Below are 20,110 nucleotides of genomic sequence, written 5' to 3' on the forward strand. Positions count from 1 at the left end.
ATTATGCAGTAGGATCAAGTGATGTTATATGTTAGCCCCCAAGAGTCCCAATATTCTAGAAATGTTTAGAAAGAAAGCAGAAGTGTGAAGGATAATAGAGCAGCCAGTGAAATAAAGAAGTCATCATTGAAATTGTTTGAAGATAGCAAGGATTTCTCAGTGTCAAGGAGACCAAGGAGGAAAAGTTCACAAAGGACATGCAAGAGGAGCACAGATTAAATCCGCCAAGCAGACAAAGGGCAATGTTTGAGCCACTGCATGTGGTGATTAGGTACCTGGTGACCTGTACACTTTTGTTCGACACTGAATGGTCAAAGAGGAAGTGAGACTTCAGAAGGCAGTAGGGAAACAGAGGCAGCACTTCCAGGTTATTTGTTGTAGTAGTTTGAGGAGCAGTAATGTGAGGGGTAATAGAATAATGGCTGGAGGAGGTTGCAACGTATAAAGCCTGTTTTGTTCTGTTTTGCTTTCAAGTAAAGGGAAGATCAGTGCACACACTTGATGAGTAAGAACCTACACAGGTACGAATGAATGAGGAGGCCAGAGCAGGGAGAACCTACTCACGGGGGGTAGATTTTGAAAGAGACCAGGGAGTGAGAAGGCGAGGTGGGCAATAGGGTCAGCCTTCGTGGAGCCATCCTCCTTCACTGAGATGGGAGGGTGAGGGTGGCTACAGCAACGCATTGAAAAACAGGGATGAGAACCTGGTGAGGTCCTGGTGAGATCCTCTATCAAGAGGAAGTTGAGAGAAAAGAGCCAGTGAGAAAGGAGAGATCAATCAAAATATAATGTTCTCAAGAAGGCTGGTAACTCTCACTTTATCTGAAAACAAGCACCATTTCCTCTTCAATTCAGCTCTGGTATCAAAGTTCCCCTTTTGGATTATTGAGTGAGCTAGAAGTGTTCTAAAGTAGAACCCATGAACACGGTTGAAAAGCAGGGTTTTAGGATATATCTGTGTGCGAAGGACCTTGGCATCCCAATTTGGAAAGCCAAACTCCTATGAGAACAAAGCTTAATCTTGAAGTTGAGAGGCAGATCTTAAGGTTCCAGGAAACATGGCTTCTACTCCCTTGATGCTTTCTATTCCCCTACACCCCTTCTTCTCTTTCCCTTTGGGGGAAAAAAAAAACCCAGCAAGGACACAAAACACTTTTATTTTTTCTCTTTTAGCAGTTAAACTATCTTATGAATATGACTCCTTTTTAATGAATCCTATACCAGAGTAACTAAAGTTGTGCCAAACCCACTGACTGATCTGGTGCCATGTTTTGGGGCTGAGCTAAGTCATGGGACATGTCCAATCAGCACAGCATGGGAAAAACGCAAAACAGAAAATTAATCCCACAAGGTTTTGCACATGGTCCAGCACTTGTCAGTGAAAATCAGTAATGTGTTACACTACCCTCTTGTCTGTGTGAGAAAGATGATAATGTTTCAAAATATACAATAAAAGAATTTTATATTAAAAACAAAAAGTCACTGTAGTAGGTGTCAGGATTGGTCACGTAAAAAGCTATTCTGTTTTAATGATGATTTTCTTCAAGGAACTTGAAGCACAGAAAAATCAAGTTTATAAATTAACAATTTTCATTTGTCCCCATTTAAAACATAGGAAAGTGGGGGGCCAAAAGAAATAAATAAGATAAATCAATGATTTCCCTGGAATCATCAGCAAACTTGTATCACTTGAAAATGAACTTCTTTACATAAGACCATAAATAAAATGTGTTCTAGAGGGGTGCTGGCTACTTTCAGGATATTTTAAGAGCCCCAATTTTCTGTTTTTTCTGCATTATGAAACATTTCAAACATTCAGAAAAGTACAAAAATGATATTATAAAACCTGTGGACCCACTACCACTCAGGTTAAAAAAATCTTATGGAAATTTTTATAAGTATATACCATTAAAAAGAATAGTATAATAAAACTTTCTGTACTTATTGCTCACCTTCAATAATTATCACCTCAATCTTGTTTTATCTTTAATTCTCTATTCCTCTAGATCATTTGGAAGCACATTGCCAACATGTCATTTTACCCAAAAATAATTCAGTATATATCTCCATATAATAAGTGCTTTTAAAAAAACAAAATTAGAATAATCACACTTAATAACTGCTTAATATCATCCAATATCCGTCCACTCAGTGTTCAGATTTCCCCTATTGTCATTTTTATTTTTTTTAGTTTGTTCAAATAAAAATGCAAATAAGATTTAAAGTTTACAATTGGTTGTTATACCTCTTATTTCTATATTAATTTGTAAGTTTCCTTTCCATTAGTTTCTTCTTTTGAATTTATTAAAGAAATCAGTCGTTTAACCCCATGGAGTCCCTATAATCTAGATTTTGAGAATTACATCTCTGTAGGGTCAATTAACATGTTCTTATACCCTATATTTCTGGACATAGGAAGGTAGATCAAGTTTGGGGTTTTTTGGCAAGAATATTTCACAAGTTTTTGTGTGTACTTCCATTAGGAAGTACATGATATTTGCTTTGTTTAGTTTTTCTCTGTTAGTGCTATTATCAACCATTGATGATTATTACCTAGATTTGTTAATTCTTTTAGGGATTGAAAGATATTAATTTTATCATTTCATCTTTATTCATTAGCTCTAATCCCTTTATAAAGAGAAATATCACCTAATCAACTATTTAATTATTCAATAGTACAATTTATGTAGGAAAAGCAAGATGAATTTTTGATTAGTTCCCTTTATTTACCAGTTTAAAAGCATGAATTAGCAGGGCGCCTGGGTGGCTCAGTTGGTTGAGTGGCTGCCTTCGGCTCAGGTCATGATCTCCAGGTCCTGGGAAGCGCCCGTATCAGGCTCCCAGCTCAGTGGGGAGTCTGCTTCTCTCTCTTTCCCTCTGCCTCTTCCCCTGCTTGTGCTCTCTCTGTCTCTCTCTCTCTCTCTCAAATGAATAAATAAAATCTTAAAAAAACCAACAACCATGAATTGGCTTCTTAGCATATTTCAAAGGAGAACAATGAGAGTTTAAAATATATTACCTACATAATATTAATATATAGTAGTCGTATTATTAATACAATACTATTTTATTTATTTTTATTCTTTTATTCTAGAGAGAGAAAGACTGTGAGTGGGTGTGGCAAGGAGAGGCAGAGGGATAGAGAGAGAGAGAGAGAGAATCTTAAACGGGATCCATGTTTAGAGCAGAGCCCAATGCAGGGCTCAATCTCACAACCCTGAGATCATGACCTGAGCTGAAATCAAGAGTCGGATGCTTAACCAACTGAGCCACCCAGGCGCCCCTACAATACTATTTTAAGGTATTACAACAACATGTTATTAAGATTATATATGCACTATTAGATATTATTATATTATATATAATACAATAATAATATAATTATGTAATTATATAATTATAAACTTATGGATTTAAGGGTATTTGATGCTTGTTATTCTTATTTCTACTCCAGTTACCTTATTTTTGGCCAGCAGGACTGTCTTTGCATTAGTTTCACACATCCTTTTGATGGAACTCTATTTATCATGGTTTGTTTCCTCACTTCTGGTATGATAAAATGTTCCAGAATCATTTCATACATGTTTTGCCCTAGACCTAGAACCAGCTATTTTTCTAGCTGGTTCCTTTTAGGGGGAAATGATACTTAGAGACCAAAATCTGATCAATAAAGGTTGCTTTATTGCCACCAGATGGGTCATTGTTTATAGGCTTTTAAATGGATAAAGCTAGTTTTTTTTTTTTTTTCTTTTAGAGAAAATACACCACAAATTCATACTGAGATCCCATTCTGAGTCAGGAACACAGAGTTTAAATTTAACCTCTTTGGTCTTTCATCTGTACGTCGTGTCTTCAGTACTGAAATTCCTGCTTCACGAGCACACCTGCATAATTACATGTATATTTCAACACTACCAATAACAATATAATTCCTGAAAACAGTTAAGTTTCTGTTGGTTTTTTTTTTTCTTCAGGGTAGGGGCAGTTTTATTTATGAATTTTTTTGTTTTTAGGGTATTTCCCACCAATTGTAGAGACAAGTTCCTGTGTTTTAAAGTCATTTTAGGGGCGCCTGGGTGGCTCAGTCAGTTAAGTGTCTGCCTTTGGCTCAGGTCATGATCCCAAGGTCCTGGGATAGAGCCCCACATCAGGCTCCCTGCTCAGCAGAGAGTCTGCTCCTCCTTCTCCCTCTGCCCATCCCCCGGCTTGTGCTGTCTCTCGCTCACTCTCTTTCTCTCAAATAAATAAATAAAATCTTTTTTAAAAATTTTAAAAAATAAAATCATTTTAACTAGTTTCTCCCCATATGGTTATACCACTACCTTGATTCCTAGTTAGGTTCTTTCATTTCATTTTGAGGTTTTAGAGATTACTTTTTCCCTTCTGGTTTGGTTTATAGTATATAAACTATTTATGAAATAAATTGTAAGAGAATCCTTCCCCAATTACACCTTGAGGTGACCACAGCCCCAGCTGATACCTTGATCGACCTTGGGTGGGAACCTGAGTGGAGGGCCCAGCTAAGCTGTGTCTGAGTCCCTGACCTGCAGAAACCGTGAGATAATCGCGGTTCATCATTTTAGGCTGCTAAATTTAGGGACACTTCGTTACTTGGCAATAGACTACTAATACACTGCACTTTTTTTCTTGTTCCTACGTCTAGCCCAGTTTTCTATCAGATCGTTGGCAGCTTGCTATTTTTAGAAGCTCTTTATACATTAGAGTTCCTCTCTCTTTGTCTATAACTTAAGTACTTTCCCAGTTTGAAATTAGTTTATTTTTTTATACACTCAAAATTTTCAATCTTTCCCCTTATTTTTCTCAATTTGGGTAACAGCAAAGGTTTCTTACTACCAGGTTATAGAAGAACCTACTCATGGATTCATTCTAGTACTTATATGGCTTCAAATTTTACATTTTGGTCTCTGACCCACTGGGAAGTTACCCACAAGTTGGGTTAGCATCAGACACTAAAGCACTGTGTAGGTCAGGGGGTATGCTGTAGTGGAATCATAAAGTTCAGAGTCAGATTGTGTTTGAATCTCAGCGCTGCTTTTATAAGCCCTATAATCTTGAGCAATTACTTAACATCTCTGAGCCTCATTTCCACATGTCAAAAGTGAGGACAAATAATTTGAAACACTTGTCATATATTTGACCCCAAGTGGGTAATCAACCCGTGTTAGCTGCTATTATTCTTACTGTAATTGACCTATGTTTTCATGAAATCTATGGGTAAAATTCAACTTGCTGCTTGCCGAGCACGAATCCTGGACCAAACTTTCATAAATATGCAAGCTTCTGGGAATTTTATTTTCTTTGAAAATTAAGATTATTAATGAATGGGAATATTGTGTGTGTGGGGGGGTGTATGTATGTGAAGAGTGTGTGTGCGAGTGAGAAAGACAGAGACAGAAAGACAGAGAAAGTGAGCTGTCTTCAAGTTCCTGATTGTATCCAAAATAGTTCTAATTCAGTTTTCATGGGTCCCTCTAGTGATCTACTTAGTTCTTTTTTCTTTTCTTTCTTTTTTAAATTTAAAGCAGAGCATCTTGAAAAGAGTGGGTCAGATCAACTTCTATGGATATTATCATATCCTGTTCTCTTTTTAGCTCATGATAATCTGGCTACTTACTTCATTGCTCCACTGAAACTAATCTTTGTAAATTCACCCAAGTGCCAAATTCTAACCAATACATTTTGTCCTTATAGTACTTGACCTCTGCAAATTAGATGTTTGACATTATTCATTATTCCTTCCTTCTTGAGGTTCTCTGCTTCCTTGACTTTCCAAATACCACACTGTCCTGACTTTCCTTCCATTTCTCTGTCATTTCCCTCTTAGATTTCTTCACGGGCTTCCCTTCTTCCTGTACTTACCCCTTTAGTGTTTATGTTTCCTCATATCACACACTATGTATGATCCAACATCTTATGTTCATGATTCTGAAATCCATCTTCCTTAGTTCACTTTATTTTTGTCCATAGAGCTTGTCACCATCTGGTATCTAGTATATTTAATTAACTGCTTATTTTTGCTCTTTCTAATTAGGAAGTAAGCTCCATGATGGCAGACATGTGATCTATTTTGTTATTTTCCATAACCTAGAATAATGTTTGGCACACGATACAGATATTCAAGAAATAATTTTGGGGGGAATGAAGAAAATCGAGATATACATATTTTAGAGATTTAATTTATTTATTGGAGAGAGAGAGACAGAGATGGTGAGAGAGAGCAAGAGAGGGAGAAGCAGGCTCGATGGGGGGCTCTATCCCAGGACCCTGGAATCATGACCTGAGCCAAAGGCAGATGCTTAACTGACTGAGCCACTGAGCCACTGTGACACCCCTGAAATCTATATTTTGATCAATTTTTCCATGCAATCATTTATTTATGGACATTTATTGCAGGCCTGCTATGTTCCAGTAATCATCTAGACACTGGGGATAGAGCATTGAGCAAAACAGACAGACGCCCCGCTCCCATGGAGCTTACATTTGAGCAGATAAATAAGGTACATAAGTAAATTTTAGTGTAGGTTAAATAGTGATAAGTATAAAGGAGAAAAAATAAAGCTGAGAAAGAGGATTTGAAATGTTAGTGTGTAGGAGTTGATACAGTGGTCAAGGAAGGCCCCACTGAGAAAAAGACTTTTGAGTAAAGATCTGTAGGAAGTGAGGGAACTAGCCATACATACATACATCTGAGGGGAAGAACATTGTAGGTAAAGAAATAGCAAGTGTAAAGTCCCTGACGTAGAACTTGCCTGCCTTGAAAAAAAGCAAAGGGCCTGGCCTGGCTAGAGTGGAGTGCAAGAGGGGGCAGAGGTCCACAGAGCACCAGATTATGTCTCGCCTTGTGGGTCATTGTCAAGTCTTAGGTTTTGTTTTGCATGAGATGGAAAACCATTGTTAGGAAACAGAAAAGTAATTCAGAGTAACTGTGTAGCAAATAGACTGGGGAAGGATGGGGGAGAGCAGAGGCAGAAGCAGGGAGACCAGTTTGGAAGAGACAGTAGGGATCCCCTCTACATGAACTCTGGGCTCATGTATCTATCTGCCTCATCTTCGCATCTACAGTGTCACACACAACACAGATGCAAGGAAGCCATGGTCGCCTCCCACCTCCCCACACCTGGTTTTCCTTCCCATCTCCTATTCCAGTGAGAAGTATCACTTTGCATCCATCCAAACACCAGACCAGAAGCTTGGAAGTTATTTCATTGTTCACCCTCTTTCATACGCACATTATGTCATGTCCAAGTGCAATGGATTATACCTGCTCTCTCTGAAAGCCTCTCCTTCTCTGTTCCCTCAGCCACCAACTTAGTTCAAACCTCATTGTTTCTCATCTATTTCATGCACTTTAACCTCTCTGAACCTCAGTTTCCTCATCTGTACACTGGCCAACCTACCATATCAGGCTGCAATGCCTGTGGAGTGTTTGGCATCACCCCTGACTCCTAAGAGCCTTCAAGAAACTGTGACTGCTATCTTCTACGTCAATAGAGGATTACCGATGGTAAAACGAGGACAAGGTCAGCCTCCAGGGGAGGCAATCCTATCACCAGAGACAGGTACTGATGCAGGAAAAGCAGAACTCAGGGCCTCCTGGGGATGGAAGCTTCAGGTCAGCAAGTGGCTCCCCTAATTAGACCAGGAGTGAAAGTGAAACCAGACCCAAGAGGCAACTCTCAATTGAGGCTGTCAGGAGATGGCTGAGAAGCTAGGTGAAGAAAAGTGGGACACACAAGGGACAGTTCTCAGAGAAGTGCTTTTTTATGCTCTTCTGGGTCAGGGGATTTCAACTCACATGGCTCCTTTAAGAAACAATATTAAAAGTAGATGCCTGATCTTATAGATAAATAGATTTATGTCCTCTTCAAGAAGTTGTAAAGTCCTAACCTCCAGGACCCCAAAATGTAACCTTATTTAGGATTAGGGTGTGTTCAGAGGTAAACTATTTAAGAAAAAGTCATTACAGTGGACTCTGGTTTAGTATGACTGGTACCCTTATAAAAAAGGGAAATTTGGACACAGAAACAGACATGCACAGAGGGGAGATGATGTGGAGACGCACAGGGAGAAGATGGTCATGTGATTGAGTGATAATTCTACAAGCCAAAGAATGCCAAAAATTGCCGATAAACCCCAAAAGAGGCAAAGGAGGAGTCTCCCCTAGAACCATCAGACAGAGCATGGCCAACCCCCTGATTTGTGACTCTCAGCCTCCAAAACTATGAAAGAATAAGTCTCAGTTGTTTTAAGCAACTCAGTCTTTTTTTTTTTTTTTTTTTTTTTTTTTTTTTTGGTACTTTGTGGTAGTAGCCCTAGGAAACTAGTGATACAAAAGATAGGCAGCTCTTTCGGACCATATGATTAATGCATTCGATGCTGTGCGAAGCACTTTTCATGGATTTCCACATTCAATCTTCACAGTTCGGCCGGTTGGTTACTATTATGTTCATTTTATAAATGATAACATTGAGGTTTAGTGAAGTTAAGCAACTTGCCTGGCATCACACAGTAAGTAGCAAAGGCCAGAACCTAAATTTGAACCCCATCTGCCTGACCAAGAACTCACAGTCTCACCCACTACCTGCTGTCTCCCGGTGCAAACAATAGCACACTGACGCTTCAGAGGAGAGAGAGGGCAAAACCTGAGTTCAAGGGCTTCATCTCGGTCAATTATAGGTGTTGTTCCTGCGTCTTTGTGCCATCTTCCTGAAACAGTACCAAAGATAGGCAGCGTGGTACCATGGAAAAGAATAGAGTTAGAATTGAATGGTGGGCTGAAGTTCAGACATTTCGATTAGATAGATGTTTGGAATTGGGGTGGACATTTAACCTCTTAATTTCTTCTTATACAAAAAGGTCTCCTTTTGCTCTAATTCCTCCTTGTATCTCTTTGTAATCATCCATTTATTTGTTCATGCAACAAATGTCTCCTAAGCAGTTACTATACACCAACAAACAAGATGAGGCATTGGGATTTCAAAAAGGAAAAGACAGCCTCTACCTCCCAGAACTTCAGTCCCAATTTCCACACTTGTTTTACATTATTGTTGTTTCTGTTATATCTTGTTTATCCTGGATTGACTTTAAGGTTGAATCAGATTTTTTCTTACCATAATCTGTTTAATCGGTACAGCATTAAGAACGCTGATTTCGGAAAAGACAGATCTGAGCTTGAATCTTGTATTTCTACTTTTTAAAAATTGAAGTATAGTTGATGTACAATGTTATATTAGTTTCAAGTGTACAGCGCAGTGATTCACAACTGAATATATTAAGCAGTGCTCACCACTATAAGCATACTTACCACCTGTTACCATATAAAGTTATTACATTATTATTGACTGCATTCCCTCTGCTGTACTTTTCTTCCCCATGTCTTATTTATTTTATAGCTGGAGGTTTGTACCTCTTAATCATCTTCACCTATTTCACCCATCCCCACAATGCTGTCCCCTCTGAACCTTTTTGTTCTCTGTATTTATGAGTCTATTTCTGATTTGCTTGTTTTGTTTATTAGATTCCATATACAGGTGGAATCATATGGTATTTGTCTTTTTCTGTCAGATTTAATTTATTTCACTTAGCATAATCCCCACATATTATTTTATGTAACATTGGGCAGGTTACCTAAGTTCTCTACATTTAAATTTTCTCATTTGTGAAATGGGGATAACAATACTTATCTCATATTGTCAATTTGAGGACTAAATAAGATAAGGTGTGCAAAGCAAATAGTTTGCTGCCTCGAAAACCAGAGGCTTAATGAATCTAATATTATTATTAATCATATGGCACATTTTCTGGAACATAATAAATACTCAAGTGGTTAACAAATTAATGAAATATGGTGATAGGATGAAAGCATTTTATCAACTTTTGGATTATAAAGTGTAATATATTTTCTGCAAAATATGTACATGCACTTAATCACTCTCTTATCACTTCTCTTCTAAAAGATAAAATTTGAAAAGTGTTTGGAATGTTGCTAAATTTTAATTCTCTAGAAATACCGGTGATTACAAAACAGACTGTCAATATTTGTTCCACAAGTCAGAAGAGGTAACTAAATATGAATAGCTGATGCATTGAGAGCTCATTTGTATGCAAAACCTATTCAGGTTATCTGATTGACTGTATTACTGGAATCAGTTGCTTAGTTAAAATTTGTCTCATAATTTTGACGATTAAACAATAACAATAAAGATAAAACTGAAGAAATTGCTTGGAATAGGTATAGCTGCCTACCCTATTTACTTCTACTTTGACTATCTTTGAAAGTCCACAATAAATCTTTCAAGAAGCCAACCTAAAAAATACCTATTCCAGAAACCACTTACAACCACTGACCTCAATAAACACCAATCTGTTTTTCTTTTCTCCCTGTTTCCAGGGACAACCTTGCAGCAATTATTTGAGTACAAGTCTTACTCCTTTTGTTAGGCTCCAGAGTTCTTGCAGGAAAAAAATCTGTATGATAGGTATCTTTGATTCTCATGTCGTTTAATATAGTGTTTTGCATAGAGGATATATCTGTTACATAAATGAATCAAAGAAAAAAACTGGTGGATGAATAAATGAATGAATGGTTGCATTTCTGAATCATTACTTCATTTAGAAGCACCGGACGTAAATACTACCAATAGCTCGAATGTGTGATATTTCCAAATTTTACAGAAATTGTTTAATGTATTATAATGAGATGATCTCACCTTACCCTCCATGCCACCATTTACTCATTCATTCAACATTTTTTCCTGAGTGCCAATACGTACCAGGTATTGTACTATGCAGTGAAGATTTATTCTTCACTCTCCAATGGAATGTTCTTTCTAAAGCAGAAAAACTCCTGTGTTTCACCATTATCTCTTGGATAAAGTTGACATTTTTATTTTTAGCACGGCACACACATATCTGCCTACTTCTCTCACCTTTTATTTTGCTGCGTGGACCCCTTGCCCCTATAAATATATTCTCCAGCCACTTAGAACACTTTGCAATTACTCCTCATCATATAAACTCTCACGTTCCTGTGCTTTGGGAGATAGTATTTCCTTGGTCCGGACGATTCTTATCCATAAAAATTTCTATTCAGGATTGAAAACTTATCTAAGTCCTCACTCTGTAATCTCTTGGGTACACAGTCATTCTGACCTCACTTTGTGAAATTTCTCCCTTCAGTATGCTCTTTGCATCCTGCGTGTGTTTCTGCCATCACATTTAATGCAATCTATCAAAAGCGTTGATTTACTAGTGACTCTTTTCTGTTGGATTGTTATTTCCTCGTGTGTGTAGTTTATCTCTATGTACCTAGGACCAGGAAAATAGGAGGTACTCAGTAAATTCTTTATGAATGCAAAAAAAATCAAGGGACACTTTAAAACTAGTTATTTATTGTAATTACCAAATTCTCCAGTCTAATGATTATATTACCTAAAATAGGTTAATTATAACACCTGTATTTCTATTGCATTTTATACTTTCCAAAATGCATGTGAACTAATTTAAGCAGAAAATGTATACTTAAAAATAAGTTCTATGTACATAACTTGTGTTTATTTCAGGGTGAGGGAGTCACAAGATCACTTGTGATTTGTAATTTTCTCCCTTCCAGGCACCTGACAGGGCTGCACTCCCAGCACCTTGACGTTGGCCGGGGTCATATGACATACTTTGGCCAGTGTAGCATGAAGGGAAGCTGAGCATGTCACCTTCAGGTGGAAGTCTTTAGGAGCTAATGCTGATTCCCCTCAACATGAAACAATGTCACTTTGCACCCCTAAGCGAAGACTACAAAGGCCAGAGCTCACTATGGACCTGGGATAGATATGTTGCAGGAGCTGGGAAGACAAACAAGGAAACGAGCAAAATCCAAACCTTATGTTGCTGAAAGCCACTGAGATTTTTAAGGATTTTTGTTACTGCAACACATTCTAGTCTATCTTGAATAATAATCAGGATCTTTTCTTTTGTGAGAATTAAAAGATGGTATTTCCCCTACATAATTTATGCTCATCCCTAGTTATTATTTAATCCATGGGAAGATCAAAGATCTGAACAGTAATGTAGTGGGAAGATCATGCTGGTTCTGTCTGTATCTTTAGCAGGAAAGTCTAGGGAAAGAAATTTAGGCCATCGGCATCAAAATCGTGAATTTTGGTGAGAAAAAAGAGAATAGCTGAGAGAGGGTGAAGAAAAACATGAGAAATTCATTTGCTTTGGAAGAGAATTATATTGGAAAAGAGTTAGTGCCTAAAGTCCGGCAGACTCATGTTTAAAACAATAAAAAAAATAAGACATTACATACCTCGCTCTTACACTTTAACGAACTCAGTTACATCAACTCGTATCTCACATTCTGTGCTTTATTTATAGTTATGATACTAAATCTCTTCTAAGACATTATGATACATGTTCCTTGCTCTTTATAAAGTTCAATATATCCAAATATGCCTTTATCGTATAACTAAAACATTTATTACAAGCGTCCTTTAAATAGTAAGCCCCCAGTGGATTTAAGTGCTAACAGTCCATCAACCAATTCACAGAGAATCTTGAAGGGCAGAGAAATGGTGAAGGTGTTATGAGACGGCCAATTGCAAATCAATCAGAAATGCAAATAAAATAGCTCTTCTACTGTAAGTCATTGTAATTAGATTTGTCCTTATTTGATCTGCACATAACTTTTCAGAAATTTACCTAATGAATAAAAGACATGTATGCATAAAATTAATCCAAAAGTTTAGCATTTGTATGCTCTGCCTCTAGGTTGCAAATTCCTCAAGTTAATTTCTTAATTTGCTAAGACATGTTTTCAGTCAAATGAGAATAGCCATCCTTATACAAAATTGCATAAACAGGTTGAACTATTTATGCATTGCCAATTTCTGAAAACTCAGCCACACCAGATCATCTAGCTTCCAACTTGAAACTTCTCAAATCTACCTTTCCTATATCTTCCGGTTCTTCAGTCCTACCTTCCCAACTCCAAACAGAACACATTTACTAATTCTCAGTCTTCTAATAGCAGTATTCTTTCAAAGCCTATTTATGGAACACCAACCTTGTAGGCATTGGGCTGGGTGTGGAAAAGACAGTGCTAACCAAATAATACTTTCCTATATGATTTAGGTTTCAATCTAAAACCAACTCTAAATTTCCCCCATTGGAAAAAAACTCTCCAATTGTCCCTGTGATTTAAAAAAAAAAAAAATAAAAAAAAAAAAATAAATATATATATATATATATATATATATTCTAGGCACTATTATCTGGAATTATTATTTTAGTTTTTTCTTTCTCTTCATTTTTTATATTCAATCTGTTCCTAAGTGTTACTTCCTTCAGTATTTTTATATTTGTTCATTCATTTATGATAAAAAAATTTATTGAACACCTATCATGCGTCAAGCACTGTTCTAGGCGGGAAATACGGGAATGAAAACCAAAACACACAAAAAAAGCTTACCTATTATAAGGGAGAGAGATAGACAATAGATAAAAACAGAGTGGTTAGGAAAGCTGTGAAAAAAGAAATGCATGAAGAGGATTAGGGAAGGTAATGGTGGGTGGGTTAACTTTAGCCGTCAGAGAAGAACGTCCTTGCCCTTCATATAACGTAGAGATTCCTGGCGCCTTATCACCTTGTGCTTGAATTAGTACAATCTGTGGTCTCCCTGACTTCCTATCTCATCCTCCTATATGTCTTTTTTTAATCCTTCCAGACTACTCTTCAGAAGACACCGGGCATAATTATCACATCACACTTTTTATAAAATGACTTCCAATGGATTCTGTACTGAGCATATCAATTCTAAAATTTTATCTCATTGTCTGATCCTCCTTAAGTTACCTCAAAAACTTCCCACGGCTCCTTGCTGCTGACTCCCAAGTTCCGCCATCTTCTTCCCATGTCTTTGTTCACGCTGATCCCCTGTCTTGGAATTCTCTTCCCTCTTCTTTTTAGTATCTTCCCTTCCCCTTCCTTGAGCTTCAACTCAAACCTCACTTTCCTCCTGAAGTTTTCCTGTCTAACCTTATATTTGGAGGGAGTCTTTTTCTCCAAAATTCTATAATATGAAGATTGAAAACCAAAAATTTAGATCTTTATTCTATCTCAGCTTACGTCATTCTTTAATTATTGTGTGTCCGTCTCCAGTCCTGCTTCCGCTGGTAGGACTCCAGCTCGGTACTGACAAACAGCAGTGCTCATCACATGGTATCTTTGTCCCCTGAGAACAGGCATAAAGTTCTCTCCTGCTCTTTTAAATATCCCTCATTGTCTGCAACAAGGGCTCCATAAAATCAGTCTATTGACTGTGGATACATTTTTTTGTTTATGTTTTTAAGCCAGAAAACCTGGTGACTCTTTCTTGGATTTATAAATTGCTGACCTCCTTGTTCTAATTACACCTTGAAGCCCCACTTGAAATATTCCCCTTCTTATAGATTCCACATATCACCATCTATCTCCAGTGAATAATCTGGTTTCCTACGTCAGAAGATTCTGCTAAATAATGAAGTTATAAAAATGTAACCCCAGAGAATACTTACATTATTTAGGTTATTTTCTTTTATTCAATGTTGGAACTTCCTTTAATCCTGCAGTGCCTTCTAGAATACATAGTTTTAAATTATAACACATTATATAAGTCGTCCCCAGATCTGCCCATTATCTTCCAATGCCAAAGATCCTAAAATAAATTTGGTTTTTTTGAAAATTTTTAAAATTGTGGTGATATTTTGTCATCCTTGATACTCAGTCTACTCGTTCCTGACACCCCATGTGGTAAAACCGTGGGCAAATATCTGCCTACCTCCCTTCACTTTGTGAGAGAGATGAAAGCAAGCCAATCTTCATGTAACCCAGCTTCCTGTAACCACCGAGACCAAAGAATCTGAACATTAAAGTGCTCTCTAATTGGGTACAGGTGCCATGTTTTATGTATGCCCACGAGTGGTCCCTCTTTGCCTAATTTTCAAGAGGCACACAAATAGAAAGCCGGATTATTTTTTATTGTTTTCTCTGCTCTTGGCTACTTCATTCTAATAATATCACATATAGGATGCTTCATACAAATAAAAGGTGTCAGTCCTTTTAGGACTTTGCCTGGGGAGGTATTGCAAGCTTCTTTACCAAGTTCACTGCCACAGCTTCAGAATATCCCCTTCATTCAGGATACTGTACACAGAAAGAGAGAAAGCTGATCCTCTGCTCTACTTACGTTAAATCCTTCCAGGTATGATTAAATAAAAGTCTATTCTTTTGTATGTCAGTATAATTGTACCCAACTTAATTTTATTGCTGGTTTAACATTTGAATTATTTTAAAAGGGGGAAAATACAAGTACTTATAAAGCATGTCTTTATTATTTCAAATCGTGTCGATTCTAACTCTATGCCGAGTGCTCTAGTGAACAGAACGTGAGTGACCCTATCTCAATTATGTCTCACTTGCATCTAGTACTTTGCCTGGATGTCACAACTCCTTGCAGGTAAATGTCAAATGAGTATGTGAATAAATGTGAATTACTTTGTTTAAATTTAATACTTCTACATATGGTCTTTCAGATTGTTTTTGCAGATATATACCAATATTTAATCATTAATGACCATACTTGAAGTTGGGGGAATATTTTGAAGCATTTTGCCACTAGCCAACTTTAATAAATTATGAGTTTTCAAGTATCATAGGTACATTTCAGGACACAAGATTAAAAATAAAAGTAGGAAAAGTGATCAAACCATGAAATAAAAAGTTGTCTTAATGCCCATATCAACTGAGCAATTAGATTTTTGTGTCAATCACATCAAGGTGAAATTTTTTACTTTGTATAATCTTATGCACATAAAAATGATATCCTGACTGAATTAATTCCTATTTCCTGTACATACTTTCTACTCTTCTGCTCATGTGGCTTTGCCTAGGATTTCCCTACCCCATTTTCCAGACATAAATTCTATCTACCTTTTACTAATAATTTCGATGACACCTCTTCCATGAAGGCTTTCCATAAATCTCACCTAAAAGAATTATTTTCTTGTAAAATTTTAGCTACGTGGTTATGATACTCAGCATAATGACTACTAATTTGAGATATGTAAAGCCTGTTTAAAGCTCTGGTTCAACATTTACCGACTACGTGGGCAAGAGGAGGTCACTGTACTTTCCTTCTTTAAAAGATTTATTTATTTATTTGAGAGAGAGAGAGAGAATGAGCCCGTGGTGCAGGGCTCTCACCCTGGGGAGCAGAATGGAGAGGCAGAGGGGGAGGGGCAGCGGGGGGAGGGGCAGAGGGACTCCTCAAGCCAACTCAACGCGAGTGTAGAGCTGGTCGTATGAAGGGTTTGATCCCAGGACCCCAAGATCATGACCTGAGCCAAAACCAAGAGCCAAATGCTCAACTGACTGAGCCACACAGGCAGCCCATGATCACCGTAACTTTATGTACCTCATTATACGGATCTGATAAAGGGGAATATTAGTACTTATAGCAATACTTACTACATTATACTGTTTTTATGGGTCCACAGGAAAACGTTTCCCAACTTCTCTTGGATTTTCATTCAGATCATGTGACTGGTTCCGATCAAGAAAATGTGAACATTTGTATTGAATTAGAGGAAGGGGGTTGTTAGCTGCTGTGTCTCTTTGGCTGTACCCTATCCCTCCCTCAGTAGCCATGTGTTGAGATGGAGGAGCTAAGACCGAGGTTTATAACTGACAACCATGATCCAAAAACTTAATCTCTCTGATTTGTGCTTGAAAAAGAGCCCTTGTTGAAGAGCCCCACATGGCAATTTTCATGAATGAGAAATAAACTTTTGAATATGTCACTGGGATTTTTAGGGTTAATTTATAAGCATGAATAGCTTATTTCATCCTATCTCACAGAGTTGAGGTTAGGATCCAGTGAAGAAGAGCACATTTTGATCATATAATATATACCAAGTATTATGCTATTTTTTTACCTATATGAACAAATGTAATAATATATTGAAATTATTTTGGAAATTAAAAATATTAATTGTATGAAAGGATTAGTAATTTGTTTCTGCACAAGTCTTCTAATTTTACTAATATGTAGGTTCTTTAAGAACGGATTGAAATATAATTTAACAGTCAGTATTGCATAATATTTAAGAATGTGGCTTTTAGATTCAAATCTTATTCATGCCACTTACTAGCTGTGTGAATTTGTACAAGTTACTTAAATATCTATGTGTCATGTTTACTCATCTGTAAAATAGGGTGAATAATACTACCCACCTCAATGAATTTTTGTGAAGCATAAGTGATTTGATATATATAAAATGCTTGGAAAACTATCTGTCATTAACAAAGAGTTCAAAAAATGTCTGACTTATTATTTTCTACATGTTCTTCCCAGAATTCAGCAATATTTTGGAAAAGTGAATAGATGGTAAGCCTAAACGTTATCTTATTTCTACTGTAATATATATTTTTTAGTTTATTACATAACTTTTCAAGTTTGTAGTCAAGTTTCCTATAATTTCTTTTCCACAATAGTTTGTATCTTGTGCTTTAAACTAAAGTTTAAAGAATTTCCCTTCTAAAATAAATAAAAAAAAAAACAGGGATGCCTAGGTGGCTCAGTCTATTAAGTGTCTGCCTTTGGCTCAGGTTTTAATCTCGGGGTCCTGGAATTGAGCCCCTGCATTGGCCTCCCTGCTCAATGAAGAGTCTGCTTCTCCCTTCCCTTCTACCCCTCCCCCCAGCTCATGCATGCTCTCTCTCTTTCATAAATAAATAAAATCTTTTTAAAAAATAAAATAAATACAAAATTAAAAAAAAAAAACAACGCCATTTTTTTGTGCCATCTGGATATGGGATCTGGTTGACCCTAAACAAAGATACACATGTATCTGCTGAGATGGTAGGCAGACATGACTGCTCTCAGACATCTATTTGCATGAAATGATTCGAATGAGGCAGAGTTTGAGGGCAATGGAGGTGGGCAGTGTGGTGTCCTTTTCCCAGAATAGTATTACAACGTAAATATAACATAAATAAATCCTAGCCCTGTGGAGAGGGCCAAGAGGCATACACTGAAGGAGATGTTTTCATGAGAGACATTGTGAGAACAAGGCACTCACGATGCTGAATCAGATATACCTTCACTTTTAATTAAGGAGCCCAACATCTTCAGTCTGTCTGATAACTAATGCTTTGTTGACAAATTTACTCATGTACTACAAAAAATGTAAAGCACTATTGTAAAAATATGACTATATGTATTTTTGTTTTATCTATATTTAAGCTTATTTGGCTTAAACATCATGTAAAATAATCTGAACCAAATAATGTTGGTTAGCTAAGTTCACCAAACAATTCAAGTAGTAGTAGAGTGTTCGTTCATTCATTCATTCATTCATTCATTCATTCATTCATTCATTCAACAGCTATTGAGAAACTACCACATGCTGGGCACCATGTTAGACCCTGGGTGTACACTGGAGAGCAATGTAGATTTTGTCTCTGTCACCATGAAACTTACAATCTAATGAGAGACACTTGAAATCAATAAGTAAATACATCATTGTGATTACAAAAAGTAGTGAAAGAAAATGAATGTTGTTCTTTGACAGATAATATAATAAGAACAAATACTTCGCTTTGGGTGGTCAGGGAAAGCCTGTCTGAGGAAGAGCCATTTAAACTGAGACCTGGAAGTGAGAGGAAGCCAGCCACGAAGAGTGTGGGAAAGAGCATGCTAGCCAAAGGGAAGAGACTATCTTCGAAGTTCCAATGGAGTTCCACGTGCAGGGTGGTAAATGTAAAAGGAACGGTGGTGTTAGCCAGGCTGAATCACAAAGAACGTTGTAGTTTATGGAAAGGAGTTGATGTGTTTTTTTTTTTCTAAATGCCATGGAAAGACATTGACATAGATAGGAGTTGATTTTGTTTAACACAGATCACACTGGCTGTTTATTTAAAGAGTTTGAAAGCTGGAAGACATGTTTGAAAGCTGCTGCCATAAGCCAGAGGCTTGGACCAGGATTGTGAGAATAAATAGGGGGAGAAGTTCATACATCGGAAAATTCATACATCAGTAAAGTCAACAGGATTTTAGTGATGGATTTGATATGGAGGACAGAAAGACTAGAGAGGGAAAAGAGACACCCAGGGTGATTTCCAGGCATTGTAGAAATAGACATCTTGCCGCTGGGTGGATGGCATAACCATGTGCAGAGATGAACAAGACAGGGAGAGGCATAGCAGTGCAGAAAAGATACTCTGTAGAGTCCAGCTTCTTTCAAATGTCTGCAGCTTCACGCAGTGATGCTGGAGCTTAGTGGCATCACTTCCTGAACTGCAGCTAATCTGGGAGCAGGGAAACACACCTAGAAAATTACAGTAAGGCAAATTTTTACTTTCCCCCCTCCTCCATTTGTTCCAGCCTATACGATATCTGTAGGAATTAGAAATATAAAGGCCTGAATGAGGGCTATGGGAACATGAGTAGAAAGAAATAGAAAAATAGTAGCATAAAAATAAATATGAAAAAAATACTAAAGTTTGGTTTATTTTTAAAAATTTATATTGATGAATAAAACATCTAGGTTCAAGTTTTCATATACTTCATCAAGCCTTATTCTCGCCAAAAATATTTCTAAAAATAGAAATATCCGTGTCCTACTGAGCTGAACAACATTTTTCAGGCTTTCATGTACAATGGTTTAGGCAATTCCATTATTTCATGGAATTTAAACACTTCTTCATTAACGAATGAAGAAAATAAAAAGAAAATAAAGGCAAATGGGAAAAAAGTTCTTGCCAAATAGTTAATTCAACTGCTATTCTACAGATCCAGGTTTCAAAGGCATATAAGTGATACTTACATTTAATTGACCTATTACTTAATTGAATTAAATTTTCAGCAAATAGCACAGTTTGGACTAAATGTTACAAAAGCAAATTCAAATGTAAAGTAATAGGGAAAGCCTTCCATTTGGGAAGTTGGGAATGGGGTTTGTGAATGGTAACCACGTTCAGCAGTTGTCATCTCTTCGGATTTTTTCCTATCTAAAAATAAGGATAATATAACCCTCATCTAAGAGTTGTAAGAAC

This window comes from Ursus americanus, chromosome 12 (assembly GCF_024610735.1).
Source record: "Ursus americanus isolate L20-20 chromosome 12, mUrsAme1.1.p, whole genome shotgun sequence".
In the NCBI taxonomy this organism is placed as follows: domain Eukaryota; kingdom Metazoa; phylum Chordata; class Mammalia; order Carnivora; family Ursidae; genus Ursus; species Ursus americanus.